This window comes from Lissotriton helveticus, chromosome 10 (genome assembly GCF_964261635.1).
Source record: "Lissotriton helveticus chromosome 10, aLisHel1.1, whole genome shotgun sequence".
Taxonomy (NCBI): Eukaryota; Metazoa; Chordata; class Amphibia; order Caudata; family Salamandridae; genus Lissotriton; species Lissotriton helveticus.
The window spans coordinates 914,619,080-914,636,557 of record NC_136071.1 but is presented as its reverse complement, the minus strand read 5'-3'; positions in this window follow the sequence as shown (position 1 = coordinate 914,636,557).

Genomic DNA, 17,478 nt, shown 5'->3' with positions numbered 1-17,478 from the left:
TTCACAATCGCAACTTCAGTCGGCAAGGTTAGAGATTCCAACAAGTCATTAACTAGCTGGCCATGTTGAATCTTAGTCCCATGGGACGTAATGAAACCTCTCTCTTTCCACAAGCGGCCAAAACTATGGGCCACGCCGAACGCGTACTGACTATCTGTGAACACATTCACTCTCTTTCCCTTAGCTAAAACGCACGCTCTTGTTAGCGCGATCAATTCTGCAGCCTGGGCAGAATTCTGACTCACTCTTGCAGTCTCCACAATCGTACTCAAGGTCGTTACTGCATAAGCAGCAGTCACATCACCATTCTCCAATTTGAAGCAAGACCCATCAACATACAGCGTGCCATCTGGATCTGACAACGGAGTGTCTTTTAGATCAATTCGTCCTTTTGTTTCTTCCTCAGTTTTGAAATAACAGTCGTGTGGTTCGGAATCACTCGACTCTTGGCTAGTCGGCAACAATGTTGCTGGATTCAATACATTGCATCTTTTGATCTGAATATGACTAGCTAACAGTGTCAGTTCATAACCTGATAATCTAGCACTGGTAAGGTGTTGCGTCTTGGTTCGGTTCATGAGTGTATCCACAGCATGAGGAACCATAACCACTAGCATATTGTTCATTACTAAACCAGCAGATTGTCGAATGGAAGCTGCAGCTGCGGCTGTAGCTCTCAAGCAACTAGGCAACGCTCTAGCTACTGGATCTAATGTTGATGAAAAATACGCACAAGGGCGTTGTTTATCACCAAATTTCTGCGTCAACACACTCAATGCACAACCTTCTCTCTCGTGGACATAGAGCGTGAATGGCTTACTGTAGTCGGGTGTACCCAATACAGGTGCTGAACACAGTGCATTTCGTAACTCAGAAAAACTCTGCTGACATTCTGCAGACCATGGTACCGGACTCGGAACATTTTTCCCAGTCAAGGCTACCAGTGGTTTTGCTAAAAGAGAAAAATTTGGGATCCATTGCCTACAATATGAGGTAATACCTAAAAAGGCACGTACTTCTCTCTGCGTGCTAGGAACATTCATCTGTGTAATTGCTTTTATTCTCTCTGGGGTCAACTTCCTTCCCTCCTTTGACAAGAGATGACCTAGGTAGGTCACTTCTTGGCAGCAGTATTGCATTTTTGAAGGTGACACCTTGTGATTCAAATCTGACAAGTGATGCAATAAAGAAATCGTAGCTGTTTTGCAAGTTTCCTTGTCATCAGCAGCCACTAGAAGATCATCGACATATTGTATTAAAGCAGAACCAGGAGGAAGTACGAAGGAATCTAACTGGCTTTTTAATGCTTGACTGTAAATGGATGGGCTTTCACAATAGCCTTGTGGAGCGCGTTTAAACCTGAAGCTTCGTCCTCCTAGAGAGAAACCGAAGATATCTCTGCTTTCTTCGGCTATCGGAATGCTGAAAAAGGCATTTTTCAAGTCGACAACCGAAAACCATGCTGCTGTAGCAGGAATCAACGTTAACAATGCAGTAATGTCTGGAACCACAGGAAACTGTGGAATCACAATTTTATTAACCTCTCTGAGATCAATTACAAACCTATATACTGGAGGTTTTGTAGGGTCAGTTCGTTTCAAAATAGGCAGTACAGGACTATTACAGACATTACCTCTAGTTTCTTCTATAACGTCTTTCTCAATCAGATCATGCACTATCAGTAGGAGCGCACGCTCACCTTCACTAGAGATTCTGTATTGTGGAATTCGTGGAAGTTTGACATTTGCTTTCAAAGTTACTACATAGGGTGGAATTTCCAATAGACCTACATCATTAGGACCAGTCGCCCAAAGAGTATCAGGGAGTGAACGCAGCTCTGGTGGGAGCGCATCCATCGACAAGTACATCGGAGAGATTATTCTTTTACCCAACGTAAGCTGTACTCCTTCTGGAGAACAGTACAATGTCGCGTACAGGCGTTTTAACAAGTCTAAACCAAGCAGATTTTCGTTACAACCTGTCGTCAAAATCAGGGGTGCTTTCAAGTGGCAGGGTCCAACAGAAATAGACAAAGGACCAGAAACAGGGTTATGAACAGGGGCGCCCGAAAAACCTACTGAAACGTTTGTTGAGCCAGACAAAGGTGCGCCAGGGAGTTTCGCATGTATGATAGAACTTTTTGCTGCACCAGTATCCAACAGAAACGGTTCGACTATACCTGATGTTGCTACTGCGACATAAGGCCCACTCTGATCTACTGGAACTGATACTACTCCCTCTCTTTGTCCATGGCTGTCCTAGTACTCACTTTGCTGACCTTCCTCACTAGCTTCATAATAGTCTTCAACATGATACTGTGGAGACCTATTCTGTTGGGCAGATTGTCCATTTCGCTGGTCGAAATAATTAGAAGGGCGATCACTCGTCTGCGGAGGCATAGCACCTCGTCCTCGACCTCTAGAGTTTTGCATAGAACTACCACGACCTCTCTGAGCTGCCGCAGCATTATTTTGTGCCCGAACTGGACACTCATTTTTGTAATGACCTTCCACTTTGCAATAAGCACATTGATTCCATTGGTATTGTGGTCTTTGAAAATTATATTCCGTTCTTTGATATGACCCTTGCTGCATATTAGTCTGATTCGTGCGAGGCGGATAAGCTTGCTGTAAAAGTATTTTAGTTTTTAAATCTTTCGTCTTTTTATCTGATTTTTCCTTCTCTTCTTTATCCCTATTTTCATAGTACTGGGCAGTCGCAAGTATTTGCGCAGTCGTAGAGACAGCCCACGCACTTTCAGAATTCTTTAATTTACCACTAAGTTCTGGCAACAGATTGTGCACAAATTTATCAACAAATAATCTCTGACCTCCTTCTGTGCTCATATCCTGACCACTATGATCCACGAAAGTCTCCTCGAATCTTGTGAAAAAGTCGGAGACGCTTTCGTCTTTCTTCTGTTTGCACGCGGACAATTTGTCCCAGTTAACGCGTAATGCTGGCATCAAGGTTTTCATTAAATCGATTATCCTACCAGGCAAATTAGCAATTAAGGGTTCAGGTTTAGAACCACCTATTTGTTGACCATCCGCTGCAATTATAGCTGCCCAGTCACCACCTAGGGCAACTGGATGATTCTCTTTACGAATTTTAGCCCAAATTGGTTGCGGTACTACATTACCAAATAGCAGATCTATGTCAGCAAGATTCAATACACAAGCGTCAACTGTTTGAGCCAACTCTTTGTAGTACCCTGCAGGATTTTTACGCGGATCTGGCAAGGCCTGTTTCACTGCTAATACTTCAGCTCGCTTCCATGGAATATGTATCCATACTCTCTGGAATTGGGCCGGAGCGGCTGCAATACCAAGGTTTGCATTAGCTTGCACAGCTTCACGCCAAATTGGTGGAACCTCTCTCATTGGGTATTGACGATTTTGTTTCGTACTGCGTTTCTCTAACTCTCTCGGTGAACGAAGGGATGAGTCGGTCCTATAACTTAGAACCAGTTCCATCGCTTCTTTTATATTTTGACCGACTATCATACCTGCAGCAAACTCTTTCTGAACATTAATTAATTCTCCTAGATTTGATTCAGGGTCATCCTCTTCCAATTCCTCACGTAGAAGGAAACACATTTCATCGAACACATATCGTTGTGTCGGTTCATTCCATTGCATAAATGTATCTAATACATCTTGTACATTATATCTTCCAACTTTCGAAACCCATCTAAGAGCAGTGGAATCTAATATTCCTCTTTCTTCAGTACTGGGAAGCTGACTACGCCTCTGTACAGAGTCAGAGGTAGGAGTCTTAATCAGAGTTTTATAGAAGGGAGATAGAATATTAGAGACAGAATCAGTGATTCTCCGACGAACAGAAAGTGGAGTCATAATATTAGCAGAGGCAGTAAATAGAGTAGCAGTTGGAACAGATAGATTAGGAACAGTAGGAGTAGCAGGAAAAATAGCTTGTGAACTAGCAGGTGTGAGCGACACAGGCATAGGTAAAGAAGCCGGCAACCCTGGAAGAGGGGTTGTCGAAGGAACATTAATATTGACCACAGGAGGTACAGGAACTTGATTCAGGGGAGCGGGAACAGGGACACCGGGTTGTCCAGCAACCGGTAATTGAACATTCGGTATAGGTGGAGCCGTAGCACCCTGTGCATACGGTGGGGGTGATCGTAACAAGTAAGACAACAGGGGATCCTTTTCAGGGTCCTCTACTATCTTAGCCGTACTCGATGGTAAAGCAGGATAGCACTTGTCTATCGCTAAATTACGCTCTCTATTGGCCACCTCCATCGCTTTCTCAGACTCGTTGAGTTGCAGCTGCCTAGCAGACTGTTCTAAAGTCAACTCTTGCTCTTTCTGTTCTTTCTTCAACTTTTTAATTTCTCTCTGTTTAGATTCTTTTCGCCAATAACGGAAAGAATCAAACATTGCCGGCCGGGCTTTCTTCTTAAACAATCTTCTTTCTAGATTATCGAGAACTTCAGGTTCAAAACTACCATGTAGTGGCCAACTAAGGACACCATCTTTCTCTGTGAAGCGGATCCATACCTCGTTATAAGAGATAGGGCCCACACCAAATTTGCAATATAGATCATAAAGGGGAGTTCCAATCGGAGGAACCAAACATGAGTCCTCCAACTGGGAATCACTGTTGCAACTAAAACAAGACAACATACAATTTTTCCGACTTACCATTTTATAATCCGGAACACAAAACAAACAAGACACAAACAGAAAAGATGCGCACTCGAACCAAGAACTCGAACCAAGAACTTAGGCCTACCAGAACTGACAAATGTATCGATACCTGAACTGAACAGAATGATTATCGTGATAATCTTACAGAACTGAACTGAACTGAGAACTAAAAGGTTTATCCAAACAGGAGCAACCCTCACAAAATACTTAACTGAGGTACTGAAGACGTCACCAAGGAGAAACCCGTCACGTCTCGCCGTACTAAGGACTGCACCTCGGGTCCAAGACAGGGCGACGGTCAAGGCAACGGACCACTGCAGCCGTCTGAACGGGAACCCTCGCGGAAGAGAACGTCGGGGCCACTTTTGCGATATGCCGGGATCGATGAAGTGGGGCGCCTCCCTCTGAAATCTTCACACGAAGCTCCTCGAACTCTTCAGGCTTTTGGACCGGTACCGAATGACGTCGCCCCACGTTGGGCGCCAATTGGAGTTCTGGACTTTTTGGTTCCGTCCAGAGGTGTCAGGGAAAACACCCGAAGACCCCGGAGTTCAACCTGTCTCGGTGCACAAACAAACAGAAACACGGGCTTCTCGATGGTGGCGTCAAAGACCAAAGGTTTATTACTGCAGGGACACAGAAGTCACAGAAACTGCACACGGGCAGTGTCTAGGAGCCTGTTCAATTTGTACAAAGAGGGTTGTTCCTTATATACTAAATATTCTGCTCGGGGCAAATTCTTTACATGTTACCACAGTTCTAAACATTCGTGTCTTAAACAATAAATATTTGGCGTTGCACAGGAATCGTCAACAGTATCTGATGTCAAAACATTACGAATGAGGGGTTCCCACTAGTCCATCATAATCCCATGTCAATTCTTCATTCAAGACCCGGACCGCCTCATCGTAAATTTCGTTACCTCCCCCTAATAAAGGCCCAGAAGGAAAGGAGCAGAGCCAGGTGTGGAAGATAGAAAGACAGGATAAGAGATGTTTGTGGGTCGTAAATGGGCACGGTTACCAGCTTCGGCCGCCTAATCATGATCAGGCCAACGGACACAAGAACCAGTATAGCAGGACTGGCCTCAGGCTGGGGAGGCAGCTCTTGCCGAGTCATGCTGCCACAGCGTTGCTGGCCTAAGGTGCACGTGTCACTCGCAAGGTGAATCGCCGGTTAAAGCCTACGTGTCCTTAAATGAAAAGAGGTCATTGCGTGTCCATTGACTATGTGAGGGCAAGGAATACAAAATGGCTTCCGTGTCTAAGATGGATGCCATGGGTAGAACAGAAATGTGTTTGTAACAGGAGTGCTCTTGCTCGTAGCATAGCGAAAACACCAGGATATACTAAATGGATCATTTGCGGTTCACTGATACCAAAATTATGTATTTACGACAATGTTACAAACACGAGCAAAATCGTCACGGAACCTCAGTTTTTAAACTTCCCTTTCACGTCACTATCACTGCACACTCAGTAATATACCTGCTCCGCTGTAATACAGGCGTTGTAGTACACCCGGGACACATTCAGTGTCACCAGGTGGGCCCGAAGATGAAGCATGCCACCAACTAGGTTGGTGGGTGAGGGCTTCATAAAAAGAAAAAAGACTTCTTATTACTAACAACATACAGTTTTGAGTCTCATATCACGTTTTGATAGACTAGTTCTCATTGATTTAATATATTAACCCAGGGGACAAGGACTAGCTCTCTAATCCTCTCTCTCCCTTTGATACTTAATAAAATAATAAATACCTCGGAAAGATAAAAACATGTACTGAGTACAATACTTTCACTTGTAGAGTACCGTCACTTCTCAGAAGAAAGCGAGCCAAAGTACAACGTCATAAAACAAAAGTGGCATAAAATAACAAAAGCCTCGGAAAGTTAAAAACATGTACTGAGTACAATACTTTCACTTGTAGAGTACCGTCACTTCTCAGAAGAAAGTGAGCCCAAGTACAACGAAGTCAAAATACCTTCACCTTGCCCTGGAACAGTACAGATACATTGTCACCTTACTGAATCCCACAGGAAGGTTTGCTAATAGTGTTCTATGCCCATTCAGTCTTTGGCCTCTCTGCAGAGACTGCAGACACAACTGTTGTTTGACTTAGTGTCGCCCACAGACAGCTTAAATGTGGAAACGCTTTCTGCTTCGATTGTGAAATAAGATGGCCGCATGCAAGCATCTGGGATTACTGTGTAGACACGGATGAAAGACATAAGCTCCCGCGAGGAAGCGCCTTAGCCCAACATCCCCTAGGTTTGCCTGCTCGTCTTGGGCACCTTGCCTAGCCTTGGGTGTTTCACAGGCCCCATCTCATGCAGTTTTCCCCCTGCATGCAGACCCTAAACAACGAGCACACCTCCAGCACTTCGCAATAAAACAAAGATGGCATAAAATAAGAAAAGCCTCAGAAACTTAAAAACATATACTGAGGACGGAGCAACCAACGCAATGACTACCACAACTCTGGGAAGTTTGCTTTTGGGTGGGGGGAAGGGAAGGGAGGAGCGTGTACAATTGCCAATGAGGAGCCAGCTTGTAGCACACCCACTTCATGGCTGTTGTGAAGACTTTTCTTATCTGCTTGTTAAATAAACAAGCAGATAAGAAAAGTCTTCATGACAGCCCTGAAGCAGGTGAGCCAGTCCGGATGGGCCGGACAAAAAAGCCAAAAGGAGGCACCCTAGAAAGCTTATTTCCAATGGCAGGCCACCGTTTAGCATAAACGGTGACAACAGCCAATGGAAATAGGGGGGGACTTGAAGCCCTTCTCTGAAAGTCCTCATTAGCAATGAATCTTGCTGTGCGAGCTGCGCATGTGCATAGCTATGCCAGACGAGACCTAAAAAATGGCAGCACGCGTGAACAAGCCCACCAGCTGGAGGCAGCATGCGCACAACTCCAGCCGAGACTAGGCACCCACTGCAGAACCTTGATGGAGCACAGACCCGCCGCCCAGGTCAAGAGACGAAGTGGGTCTGTCGTAATGAGACCCGCAGCCTGACAGAATAGTAGCGCCTTGGGCAGGATGCGGAGACTCAAAGCACTTCCATCAGACAGAGAGAAGAGAACCCCGTCTGCAGTGCATTGCCGACTATACCTACAATGGGTTTGGAAGTTGAAAATCCCAAGGGAGGGGGCTCAGGTGAATCCACAAGCAGAAGCTGCAGCTAAAGGAGGGGCCATTGCACTATGAAGGAGTGTTGCGGCCGACCAAAGGAAACCATTAGTGAAATGGCAACAAGGAAGAACAGACAGAGAAAGGAGGGACCAACACTAACAAACACCAATAAGAAGCCAGCGTTTCTGATTGCCACATATAATAGCTAATGACAAAAGGTGGGTGTTTGAATAGTCCACAGAAGAGAATACAACAGGTCGAGGCTGACCTAAAAGAAAAGCTTGCTGAGGCTGGTGCAGATGTCCTGGGGTGTTTCTTTACACCACTTAATGGGCGTCAGCAGTTCAAAGCTGGATGGCTGCGTGAACGGAGCCGATATCCAATGTCAGTGAATTGGCACTGTGTGAATTGGCAGGGGTGGTAGTCTCAAGCAGCAAATATTTAAAAAGTCGAGGAGGATAACTGGAGGTGTGACAATGAGCACATCGTCCAATCCTTGGATACACGTCTGTTAAGTAGGCTTAAATGCATTTGGGTCGAAAACAGTAGAATGGGCTACTTCCTCAAACAATAAAGGAAGGTAACTAATTCACAAGAAAATATATAACTGAATTATATTAAACTGAGCCAGACTGTGGAGCGGACTGAACACGGTTTGGTAATCTGTGAACAGGCATCTCTTTAATATAGCAACTCTAAAGACTCCAATGGTCCCAGAACACTACCATAAACAAGAAATCGCATAGTGAATAGGTCTCGCCTTTGGGACCTTATAGGTGTTTTACCATGCAGCCCATTTTCCTGGGTGTAGCGGCATTGACAAATTATAAGATCATGAGCTAGAAAGAAGCCGCTGTCATACATTAGTAATTGGTGGAATATGGCTTGTTGTGTCTGGTCTAATGTCAGCACTATAGTTTTCATTCTATACGAGTAGGAACGAAGCAACTTAAAAAAATTATTTCTCATGTATTGATGGCACTTCACAGTTATTTCGTCACCTGCCAATGTATAGAGAAGCGTGTGAAGTTTTCTTTTCCTTTTACAGCTTCTCCCTTAATGATCTGCTGCTTAATCTAGATTTGTTGCATCTTATCTATATGTGGGGACTGGCCTTACCACAGGTTCCTGAAAACACACTAGACATCAGTGGCCATATTATCAAGAACGGCAATAACATTATCGCCGCTTTAGTGGCAGTTTCCTGCCGCTAAAGCGGCGATAATGTTATCGCCGTTCTTGATAATATGGCCCAAGGTGCTTTCACTTTACGTAGCGCCTCATGCAACAGCACTGTCAGTACTCCATTTGCTATAGTTTAGCATTTCCTATTATTAAAAATTATCAATTTTACCTGGTAATTATAAATGATAATTATTATAATTACAAATATTATTATTAGTCCAAAGCTTTATTATTTATTGAACTCTTTAATATTAAACATATTGAAAGAATATTTAAAAATATTTAAACAATAATATTTATTTATTTATAATAATAATATAGATAATGGATGAACTAAAAATACATTAAAGAGAACATATTGAAAGACCAGAGTGGTAAGGTAGGGATCAAGGTTGTATTAAAGAGGGTCTAGGGTGAGACCAGAGATGCATTAAGGATAGATTAGGGAGGATGTTGGAAGGTATTAAAGAGGATCCAGGGAGGGACCATAGAAATATTACAGACAGATTAGAGAGGGTGCAGGGAGGTATTTAGGAGAGTGTTGGGAGAGACCAGAGAATTATTAAAGACAGATTAGGGACGGGCAGGGATGTATAGAAGAGGGTGTAGGGAGGGATCAGAGAAACATTCAAGTCAGATTAGGGAGGGTCTAGGAAGGCATTAAAGAGGGTCCAGGGAGGGACCATAGAAGCATTAAAGACAGATTAGGTGGGCTGTGGGGAGGCATTAAAGGCGGGATGGGGAGAGTCGAGGGAGATATTGAAGAAAGTGTAGGGAGGGAAAAGAAAGCCTTAAAAACTGACTAGGTAGGGTTCAGGGAGGTATTGAAAGGAGTCCAGGGAGGGACCACTTAAGCCTTAAAGACAGATTAGGTGGCCTCTAGAGAGGCATGAAAGGCAGGATAGTAAGGGTCTTGGAGGGTATTAGAAAGGATTTTTGAATGGGGAGTGGGGAGAAAATAAGGAGACACAAAGAAGGGAGCAACAGGCAGCACTGGAGAGATCAGTAGGGACTAGGGTGGCTATAGTTATCATATGGCTTTTATCATATTTTAAAATGCCCACCCTTATCCCAAAGCATAGCGGGTGCCAGAACCACTATCATGAAAGAGTGCTTGAGCGGGCAGCAAGACAACATCGAAGAGAGTGGGAAGGTGCACTTAAATGACAGGTGGGATATACAAACCCGTCCATCCAGCTGGTTGTGGCTCTGACCCTGAGTTTGGACCTACTCCACTGCTAACCAGGGATTAATTGGAGTCATGTTAATAATATCAGGCTGAGGGGTAAATATCCTTCAACAAAGTCCAAATGTTGAGAGGGGGTGTCAAGTAAGAGAAGCGTCTGGCTAAATAAGGTACTAATTGATCTTAGCCATGTGTTGAGATTCTGAGAGGTGGAAACGTATTGTGGTGGTTACCTGCGCTTTAAAATCTACTGGTGGAGGAACCGCCAAAGAGTAGTGAAAATTCCAGTGGCCAGAGACCTATTGGACTAGACAAGACATTGACAGGCCTTCCCAACTTCCTGGCTTAAAAATCAGTGTAATATAGCATGGAGCCAGCACACACCTTCACAAAACCTAGCCCCGGCAGAGCAGTTCAGTTCCCATACAAGTCCAGCCATGATACATACGGGGACCATAAGAAAAGGAGGGATTTGATGATGGTGAGAGTGTCCCATCCTCTAACAAATTATAACAACTCGCACAAGGTGTTTCAGGAATCTAAAAAATCTAGTGGTTAACTGAACGTGGAACCTACTTAGACATGTTATTGCATTTTGAAATTACCTAATCCATAGGTGGCAAAATACTAGAGTTAACCAATAGTGCCTTAAATCCTTCAGTTGGTTACAAACACAAACTACATGCAACAATGATTCAAGTCTGTCCCTTTTAGTCGTCCATAATTTATAGGCTTTTAGGGGTACAATGCTGTTCTTAACCTGATCAGATCTTTTTCCAGCTCAAGGCTTATAGGGACTGATAGAGGAAGATACTCAGATTTCCGTGGGCCTTTGTTGATTGTTCCAGTTTTTCAATATCAGGGGACATAAGCCTTGCATGTTTTGTAAGCTTATTAGCACATCATTTTGGTGTAAGTTTCAGATCAATGATTTCTCGAGTGCCCCAGGCATTTCCATGCAAGCTTTCTATTCTGCATACATGATCATATTAGCTCCCTCACCAACCCAGGTGTGGCAGCCTCAAGTTTGATATAATAATTTAAGAATCTTATTTTCCTCAAGGTTTCTTGCTTACTTGTGTTGAATTCGACAAAACACAGAATGGGGAGAGCCTGTATAACCCTCTAGAGCCTAGACTGCTCCAACATATAGCACAACCATAAGTATGGCTCTACCAGTATCGATCCAATAACCAAGTTAGAGGAACAACTATTATTTGTCACCTCAATGGTGTCCTGGACACCCTCAGAACTCAATATCAAATGTTTCTATGATCTGAAACAAATGGTGGCAATGCTGGGCTGCAGAGGAGAAAAGAAAGCACCAACCAATAAAATTGTTCTCTTGCCAAAAACATTTTACTTATTCCAATATGCATATTTACAAATTGTATAAAAACACAAAGTGATCTACTGGAATATGCGTATCAAGGTAAACAATGTAACCGCAATGATGTACAAAGTACCATAATGGTTAGTGATGAAAGTTTTTGGATGGGGCGTATTGGGTTTGTCAAACCAAATGTGTAGGTCACGGATGTATGACGTTACAACGCATACTTTTACCGCGCATACCATTACAACGCAGTTTTTACCACGCATACCATTACAACGCATAGCGCTTTGGAGTGCTGGATAGTGAATAGTTTAATTTACTATTCCAACTCCAGTCCCCGTGGACACTAGGGAAGGTTATTGGATAGTAAATTAACCTATTCCCTATCCTAGAGCGCCCCCCAGCGCAATGCGTTGTAATGGTATGCGTGGTAATGCCTGCGTTGTAATGGTAGTGCGTTGTAAAAGTTTCGTTGTAAACGTTACATACCGTAGGTCACCAAAATTGCGTAGGTTGAAGTGTAATGTTATAAGCTTCGAAACTCTGTCTAGAAATGTGTCTATGAATGGTGCACTGCTAGGTGGTGGTCGGTAAATGGGGAGAAAGTTACAAAAGCCAGTTGGTGAAGGGTTGCATCTGGTGATGAGGGCCTTACACCTTGTATGGAAATGTCATAAGCTTTGGTGAGATTTATTGTTTGCTTGAATGTTTCAGCTAGTCCACCTCCTCTTTTGCCACTATGATTTTGAATGATAGTTTGATAGCTAGCCTGGAGGAACAGCTTCATGCAACACTGGAGCTATGTCATCGCCCAGCCGTTATTCATTTATGAAGAGTAAGCCAGGTTGTGAGTATGTCTTAGATATGGTACTTGTTTTAAAGAGTGATCAAGCATTTATTAGTGAGCAGTTTAGGGATTGTGTTTTGGTGATGTGGTGACTTTGTTTTCTAGAGTACCAAGCAGGATTTTTTTTAACTCGTCGCAGGTGTTTCATCAATGCTAGCATTAACTGTATGAGGAGAGCAATGAGTTGTTTGTCTATATCAGATTACTCAACCAGTAGGCTTAAAGGCACTTTGTGTGTATGTGGTGGAGATGGTGGTTAAGAGTGAGTTGGCATGTTGTGCTGATTTTGTAAAGTAGCCTTGTTGTGTAATAGACAAGGAGATGCGAAGGTGTGCAGAGTGTAATGTTGTTTATTTTGTTTGTGTCTGTTTAGAATGGAAGGTGAATGGGTTAGGGATGGTGGTGGACATGTGGGTCATGGTTTAAGGCTCTAAATTGGACAATGGATGAGAGGCAGGTAAATAAGAGTTGTTGTGTTGGAGTTTTTGTGACAGGTGTTTGTGAAGAGAGAAAATGTGGGAGTAAATATGGTTTAGGATGTGGATTATATGTGAAGTCAGGAGGGTGGGAGTGGGTGTGTGTTTCTAGTTTGTGATGGAATGTAATTTGAAATTGTTTGTGTGGGAGATTTGTAAGTGTTAGTGTGTGTGTTATGTTTTGTTTTTGTGGAGTAGTGAGAGGACATATTGTTGTAGTAGTTTTCTGAGAAGGATTTGTTTGTAAAGTACTGCTGTTGAGTGGAAGTGGAATGGTATAGGTGGTGGTGATGTGTTTGGGAAAATAATGTATGCGGTCTGTGATGGGGATGGACAAGAGTTATTAGAGTGTTAGATTTGACAGCAAGAAGATATAATATGTGTAGTAGAGTGGAGTGTAAGGATTTTTTGGTTGCACGTTTTTGGTAAAAAGAGGAGGAGGGTGTTGGTGGATGATATGAATGAGGGCTGAGTAGAGGTTGGCTGGTAATAGAAAGGGATCTGTTAGGAGCAAGTAGAGGGCGGAGCTGGTGTTTTTCATGAACAGGGAGAATGTGTTTTGGTGGATTAAAGTTACATACAATGTGCATTTTTGCTGTGTTGGTAATTTATGGATTTGTTAGTGGTATAGGAAGAGTGACGTTTTGTGTGAAAGTAAATGCGCCATTGTGTGTCATTTGGGGTAGAAAGGTGTATAGGTGTGGTTTCTGGGGCTTTGTAGTGGCCGTTGAGACACTGAAATGCGGTTAGGGTCTGTTTGCAGTAAATGAGTAGAGTGCATTTGCTGTGAGTGTGTTATTATGTTTGAGGGATTTGATGAGTTGGTGAGTTAAGGGAAAGCATTTCTGGCCCTAGGCCCGGACGGGTCCAAACAGGCAACTTCCCTTGTCCTCTCTGCCCTTAGCCTCTACGCCGGGGCTGAGAAACCCTGAACCTTAAGGTTAAATAGCCTTAGGTCAGGTGTCCTTCCTAACCCTAAGCCCTAGGTTCAATGGAATCCCTAGCCCGGGCAGTCAATCACAACCCCAGACCTATCATCCAAAAAGAACTCTAACCCCAAGACCTACGTCCAATGGAAAACCTAGACTTATGAACCAATCGGATTACAGATGCAATAATCAGTAGGAAACTTACATAAGGGGCATGTGACCTTAAACACAAACTGGTGGGCAGGGGGAAGGGAGCTGTTCTAAAGTCAGAATCTCCTTGGATACAGATGGGCTCAATCCACACTCTGTAGTTCCTGTTCAACTCTGCAGGTAAGGGCTAAATCTAAAGCCACTAGAAATACTGCTTTTCTGGTAATGCTACTAACTAGTGGGCCTGCAGCACTGGCTGTGCCACCCACAAAATGAAATGAAAAGGTTATTTGTAGAGCGCATGGCTACCTTGAAGGCCTCCCAGCGCTAGGCATGACTGGTGAACAGGCGGAGAAGAATATTTTAGGGGAACAGAAGGGGTTTTAGTTGTTTCCGGAAGGTGGGATGGCTGGGTTCTTTCCGGAGGTGGAGGGGCAGTGTATTCCAAAGCTTACTAGCATTCAGAGAGAAACGTCTGTGGCCACTTCTAGACCATTTGATTCTGGGGGTGTCAATTAAGTGAAGTTCGTCTGAGCGAAGATTTCTCCTCGCTTTATATGGGCGGATTATGGCTGAGATAAGAGGAGGGCCCATCCCCTGCAAGTATCTATGGACGATGCAGAGGGATTTGAAGGTAATTCACTCTTTCACTGGAAGCCAATGTAGGAGGCGGAGGGCCGGTTTTGCGGGGAGGAATTTGGATGTTCCCGTCAGCAGTCTAGCTGCGCAGTTCTGGACAGTCTGCACTTTGTTAATTACTGAAATTGGGGCTACTAGGTAGAGCGCATTAATGTAATCCAACCTTGAGAGTACGAGGGATTGGACCATAATTTTCGTGGCTTTGGGGGGGAGCAGGGGAAGCACTTTTCTGGCCATTCTAATCAGGCCAAAACAGGTTGCGACTGTCTTCCTAGCTTGCGCCTCGAATGTCAGTTTTCTGGTCTGACCAGATGCCCAGACTCTTTATTTCCAGCTTAGGTGCTGGCACCGGGCCCATGCATGCTGGCCTGATGGTTCTGAGAGTCGTGTTGTTGAAATAGCCCAAAGTCATAATCTCTGTCTTTTCTCCATTTAGTTTCAAATGGGATGACCCCATCCAATTTACGACTTCCGTTAGGCATGCTTTCAGGGTCGTAGAGTATTGTGTGGTTTGGTTCAAAGCTACAACCAGTTGGGTGTTGTCAGCGTAGATAACCATATGGATCCCAAAAGGTACCACGATTGAGGCCAGAGGGGCCATAAACGTGTTAAAAAGCGTAGTACTCAAAAATGAGCCCTGCGGTATGCCACACAGAAGAGGCTGGGGTTTGGAGCTCACGCCCTCTTCAAAAACCTGGAAGGAGCGTTGTTTCAGGAAGGAGCGCAACCAACTCAGAGCAGTCCCGGCTACTCCAAGTTGCTGAGACACTGGATCAGGACATGGTGATTCACCGTGTCAAATGCCACACTCAGGTCCAACAGTTTAATGGCTGCTGAGCCTCCAGCATCCAGGATCTTCCTGCTTTCCTCCACAACAGCTAACAGGGCAGTTTCCGTGCTCTGCCGTGGCCGGAACACTGTTTGGGAGTGATGCAGCAGGTTAAAGGTTTAAAAAATAAATTAGAAAGAATTTGGTTGACATTTCTTTCGGTGATTTTTGCGATCTCTGGGAGAAGGGAGATGGGGCGATAGTTGCCAAGGTCTGCGGGATCCAGTTGGGGCCTGATTTCCGCAGCAAGTACCATAGGGGTCAGTTGCGGTTAGAGGGGCTGGGCTTTTAAGAAGCCGTTTTATGATGGAGAAGGTCTCTCTAGGGAAGGTGGCAGCTAGCGGAATTTTTTCCTCATATAAGGATGCCTGGGCTTTCTTTATTTCAGCTCTGTATTTGCATACAACACTTCTGTAAGTGAGCTTGATGTCAGATGAAAAGTCTTTCCTCCAGCGTCTTTCTAATATTTTACAGCTCTGTTTCAGGGTGCGTAGTTCAGAGGAGTACCAGGGCGATCTGTAAGAGACGTTCTTTTTTATGATCAGGGCTTTGGGGAGGACCTGGTTCAGTGAGTCTTCTATCCAACTGCAAAGGTTATTGTACGCTATGACTGGGCAGGGGACTGACCAGGGTCTGTTCTTTTCCAACTCTTGGATCCAATTCTCCTGGGGTAGTTTAGACCAGGGTTGGATCAGGGTCCGTGAGGGTTGGGTGGGATGATTGGAAAGTAGCCTTTCAAACCTTTCTCAGACCTACAATTGCAAGGCCTGTGTGTGCAGTGTACTGCCACTTTGACTTGGCATTTTAAACCACTTTCTAAGCCTTAAACTCCCCTTTTACTACACATACGTCACCCCAGAGGTAGGTCCTAGGTAGCTCTAAGGGCAGGGTGCTGTGTAAGTAAAAGGTAGGACATGTACTTTTAAGTTTTACATGTCCTGGTAGTGACAAACATCCACATTTGTTTTTCATTACTATGAGGCCTACTCCTCTAATGGACTAGTATTGGGAATTAATTAATACACTTTAAGCTGTAATTCCTGATTAGAAAGGAGCAGCTGCAGCATGTTTCTTATCGTTGGGATAGTAATGAGAAATCATCTTTAATGGTACAACAGCGTTATTTTAGAAATGCCACTTTTAGAAAGTGTATTTGGAAAGAACAAAATGCCAACCCCATGAGCATTTGAAAAGTGGTGGGGTTGGCATTTTGTTCTTTCCAAATATAGTATACGGTCCTGCTGACCCTACATCCTGGGACCTACCTCCTTAACTATTCAAACTTTTAGAAAGTGGACATTTCTGTGCTCTTAACTCAGCTCTGTAATCCTGCAGCCTGTCTCCCATAAGCATCTAGGGTGATTGGAACTGATGTAGTGCCTGACGAATCTGTGCCGATTGGAGGACATCCCTGCACAGTGTGATGTTGAATGATAACGCAGAGCCTGCATCATAAGGTGTTTGAGGCTAATGTGTGGCCCGACTGCGAGGCTTGACAATGACGCTTATACCCAAATCTGTGAATTGGAACCGACGTATTGAGTCTTCAATGAAGACACTTGCTCCATCTAAGGTACTTTTACTGCGGGACCTGTGTGAATCCTGTAGTCGACCAGCCCTCAATTGTGGTTCACCTGAACTTTGGATGTACCCTGGTCCAGTGTGACCTCAAGTAAACTCTAAGCGCTATTTCACTAAATGTTCATAACACCAGTTCTACTTATTGGATCGTTGTCATTTTGGACTAGTTGTATTCATAAAATGATTCTCTATTTTTGAAATGAGGAGCATTTTGGCCTATTTTTACTGTGTTACAGTGTGTCAATCAATCAGTCATTTGCTAAGCGCACTACATACCCGCGAGGGTCTCAAGGCGCTGGAGGGGGGGACGCTACTGATCGAACAGCCAGGTCTTTAGTATCCTCCAGAAGGTCAGCAGGTCTTGGGTCTGTCGTAGGCTCAGTGGTAGGGTGTTCCATGTCTTGGCAGCGAGGTGGGAGAAGGATCTCCCGCCGGTGGTTGTTCTTCGGATGCGCTGGACGGTGGCGAGTGAGAGGTCGGTGGAGCGTAGCTGGCAGTTGGGGGTG